The following is a 4,791-nucleotide window of genomic DNA, read 5'->3' as shown; positions in this document are numbered from 1 at the left end:
AAAGTTTAGCACTTGAGGTTCCAAACAGGGCCGTAGTTTACTAATGTGCTTGCACTTGGGGTGCTAAATGTTAACCGGCTAGTCCCAGATAACTCGCGCTATGTTAAAGAAGGGTGGTTAAGCATTGATTAGCCACTGCTGCTATTCCTACATACCATTTCCCATTTTCCCTCTACTTTCTCTACTGCGCAGCAAGCACATTAACGGAATATGGCAATTAAAAAAGTAGCCTGCACAAATTCATGACATTCTGCCTCTCCCTCTCCGAGACAGAGTCCCACTGAAACTAACAAACCAAAGACAGCACCAGCAAGGACAGGGACACAGCGTAAACTCAGGAAGAAATGGCAGGTGCCCCGCCTTGCCATAATTCAGAGACGTCAGGTAATCCACTCCAGAGACCTCTACGAAGTCGAGGTTTAAGCCCCCACCACCTAATGGCGACATCACGGTTTCCCTTGCTAGAACGCAATCGATCGTCGATGGATCCGTTTCGGTGCTGGCAATCATCGTAAGCCTCGGAGTCAGCCAGCTAGGCGTCCCGCGACGCCGACCACCTACCCACCAGCATCGCTTGGCCTGGATCCCAAGCCTTTTTTTCCTCTGCAACCGCCAATCGATCTGGTATAACTGATTGGGCTACGGAAGGACGCCGCAGTTAACGACAGTGCCGTCACGTAACTTTCAGACCGATCAAGGCGGCAAGGATTAGGTGCATTTGTTCACGTTCCACGGCTGATTCCGCCTTCATTATGGTTGCATCAACTGACTGTACGGTTCTATTTTACTAGCAGATGGCCCGCGCAAATAGAACGGCTACTTTCTAATACTAACATGAACAAAATATTGCCATTGTTTTATCCAAATTGCTAGTACCAAAACATAATTTTTTTACAAAATCATTTCTATGGCGTGAAACATGAATTTATAATAAAATAAAATATCTTATTTAAAACATATTTATATTTATTCAAAGTAACATATTTTTATCTTGTGACGTGAATTTATGTTGGAGGGCTTATTTGGTTTTAAACAAATCTTGCCACACTAAGGTTAGTTGATTTTGATACAATCTGTTTGGTTGTAGCCACAAATTATAGCAAGATTCCTCTTCTACCAGCTCGGTCGCACATATCAGTGATTAAAATAGTGTCGCAAGATTCTCCTATGCAAATCAAAAGTGTGGTATACAATTTGACGAACTAATTAACTTTAGTCAAGTTTGGCAAGAAATTGTGACAATATGTGACAAACCACACATATTGCAACGCATTTAGTCCGTTGCATTAGGCACATATTGCTACCATTTTATGGAAAGGTTGCAGTACGACCCACCGCCCGTAGTTATGGTGAGATATTATATATTCTTAGATTTTATGAAGAAGATATGGGTGAGTTAGAAGTTGAAGTAGTCTGTTATTGATAAGTTCATATTCCTACTCAACTCAATTGTTCCAACTGAGCAAGCTATTTGACTTGTCTCTTGAATATTTTATTGAGGATTGTGGATGCATTCATTGGCAAGTTGGTCAAGCTGCCTTTCAGCCACTGTGGCGTTGCATCTTTACTTTTTGCATAGGTTATGTGGTGTTGAGAGGTCGACCTTGTTGAATAATTTTCTCTACTAGCTCGACCGTTGTATGCGGCAACGGCTTAGCATAAATCCCACTAGCTAATCTGTTAGTCATCAGGAGAGTTGGCGAGCAACAGGAGATCATGGAGAATGAGTAAGTCTATGTGGCTTAGGTCCCGGTTAAGACCTCGTTGGTAGGCCATTAACCCCTTGGTTGCTTCTGTATTAGCTAGTCAGTCTTAGCTAAGGTCGGTAATGGCTTTGATAGGATCCGCACTGACACTAAGGTGATCGTGCTACGGTACCCTACTTGTGGGTAAAGTATACACCTCTGCAGAGTTAAAACCTATTCGAATAGCCGTGTCCACGATATTGGACGAGTTACGGCTTGATCACATAACTAACTTTTGGAGATGGATGATTTTCATGGCATGTGTTGGATTTTGGAAGTGTCCGACAGTTGTGCCATGAGCTACTGTGGACGGGGAGTCTGATAGCATTAAAACTTGGATCCTTTGTATAGGATTAACCCCACTCAATTATTCGGTTACTAAAGAAATACTTTGCAAAAACCCTTTTGAAAATAAACCCCTGCATGTGTTGAAAATCTAGCTTTATTGCAAATAAATCTTAGCCTTATCCTTGATATATCATGTGCATATTCTTAATTGTATCCCTCTCCGTGGATGGGGTTGGACTTGTTGAGTACTTTTGTACTCACCTTGTTTTATTGCTTCAGAGAAAGACCCGGACTTCGTTGCCGAGGACATCGAGTAGGTGGTCGCTTCTGCACCCAACGTTACCTGTGGCGTAGGCCCTCTGCAGGATGCTTCCGCTGGCGCATAGTCCCGAGTGTTATCTAGGGTTCATCTAGATAGTAGCTTGGATCATTACCGTTGTTGTTTTACTTAGGGGACGTTTGGATACCAAGGATTAAACTTTAGCCCTATCACATCGGATGTTTGGATGCTAATTAGGAGGATTAAACATGAGCTAATTACAAAACTAATAGCAGAACTCCTAGGCTAAATCGCAAGATGAATCTATTAAGCCTAATTAATCCATCATTAGCGAATGGTTACTGTAGCACCACATTATCAAATCATGGACTAATTAGGCTTAATAGATTCGTCTCGCGATTTAGCCTAGGGGTTGTGCAATTAGTTTTATAATTAGCCTATGTTTAATACTCCTAATTAGTATCCAAACATCCGATGTGATAGGGGCTAAATTTTAGCCCCCGTCTCCCAAACACCCTCTTATCATTTTGGTGTGGCTTTCTCGCCCGCTCCCTCAGAAGTTGTACGGTTTATAAACCATCTGTTGAATAAATGTATTATCAACCTCCTGGGACTAATATTTATATCATATTCTCTACTTGTGTGGGGACGCTTCAACTGGCATGCACCATTGACTGTTGTCCCACCGATATTCATATGTTTCTCTTTCTTAAGGCCTTTCTTCATCCGTTACTTAAAGCCTCTAGTTTCAACTACTCGTTCCGGTTTCTTTGCATTTGCTCTATTTACCTGTCTTCTTGTGATCATCGTCAGGATGGAAATCCAAGGCACATTAGATCTCCTTGACTCCTCTCCCTTGTGGCACCTCAGCAATTCTATGAGGATAATTTATTAAGGTGCTTATGCACTGCGCACTTGAGGTAATCGCAACAGCCAACAGGAGTATCGTCTTGGAAGTTTTATCTCCAACTTTAGCGAGGGGCCTTTGAATTCTGAGTGGTGCCCATCATGGGGCATACTATGTAAAATCTTGGTGGCCCCAAGTGATTTCGTTAGGTGGCCCCAAGTGATCTCGTGGGCCAACTGACAGTCCATGCTATTGATCCTATTTATGAAGGATTTCTTCATCGTTTTTGTTAATAGTCATAGCTTGTTTGTCCTCATAGACCATAAAAGAACGTTTAGGTCCCGTTTGGGTTCCTTCATTTTGAAGGAATTGGAATCTATTTAATAGAGTAGGCTAATTTACGTTGGAATGTGGCATTCCACAACTTTCCAAAGTTTAGATATAAGCCTATCTTAAATTCATGGGGTGGGAGATGGAAATTGATTCTATAGATTATGGTTATTAGAATGGAATTCAATTCTTATAGCACGCTCTTGGACTCGCTTCTCTATAGTAGAAGCGCAGCATATAAATATCTCTCCCATATCACCAACTATAATATACAATTATATTCCACGTACAATTATATTAGCTTAATTAATTTGTGTCTAAATTATGATTATTAGGATGGAATTCAATTCCAATGATCCAAACGGGGCCTTAAAGGAATTGGAATTAAAAAATCACTTCGTCACGCTGCTCCAACGAAAGACAAAAATAATTTTTAAAGATAAAATTTCTAAAAATGTTGATTTAGCCTTGCACGCTCTCTTTCACAGACACTTTGCTCCCCTTGCCGCGGCACTTTGATACATGCCAATTTACCACAGCCGCTCGCTTGCCTTGCTCGCTACCACAGAGTGCTGCATCTCTGGCTCACCGCTTTGATGCATGCCAATTCACGCTCACTTGCCTTGCTCGCTGTTGTATGTCGAATGCATCATCTTCCCATGTGCTTCTTCTAATTTTTTCCTCTCTTCCTTCTCATCTAAAGCAGAGCAAGCGTGTAGCTGTTGTCCAACATGAGTAAGGGTGTTTGACTACCGCAGCCCGCAGCCGCTGGAGGCAGAGCGCGATCTCTGGTTGGTTTTCTTTGTTGTTTCCTAGTTCATCATTACCAGCCTAATCAAGAGCCTTCGCACCAATGTTCTTGGAAAAAGAGCCTTCGCACCAAGAAGCCGAACCCGCATTTTAGCTTTGGCATGTCGGTAGTAAGAAAAGGCCAGAAGTTGATCTTCCCACCGGGGATGGAGTCACTAATAGCGGGACTTTATCATTTCGCCGCTACGGTTCGATTCCACTGTTGCCATCCATGTTTGGGTTTTCGCCTACGGAGCTTCATTTTCTATGTTGGCTTTCCCTTGTCGCCTGTCGGTGGTCAATTGCGAAGTCGTTGATCCACAGGCAATGGGATAACCTGGTCCTTCAGGCTAGAACAGCCACAGAAAATGTATTTTTATCCCTTTTCCATCGGTTCGGTATATTGAGATTGATCAAAGCAAAATAGAAGTCCTACGTCACCCATGTGTCCAAGGTTGCACCGTGTATGAGCAATCTGTTTCTTTATTTTGTGTTGCACCTTGTATGAGAAA

This window comes from Setaria italica, chromosome IX (genome assembly GCF_000263155.2).
Source record: "Setaria italica strain Yugu1 chromosome IX, Setaria_italica_v2.0, whole genome shotgun sequence".
Lineage (NCBI taxonomy): Eukaryota > Viridiplantae > Streptophyta > Magnoliopsida > Poales > Poaceae > Setaria > Setaria italica.
The sequence above is the reverse complement of the archived record's forward strand: the minus strand, read 5'-3'. Positions refer to the sequence as shown.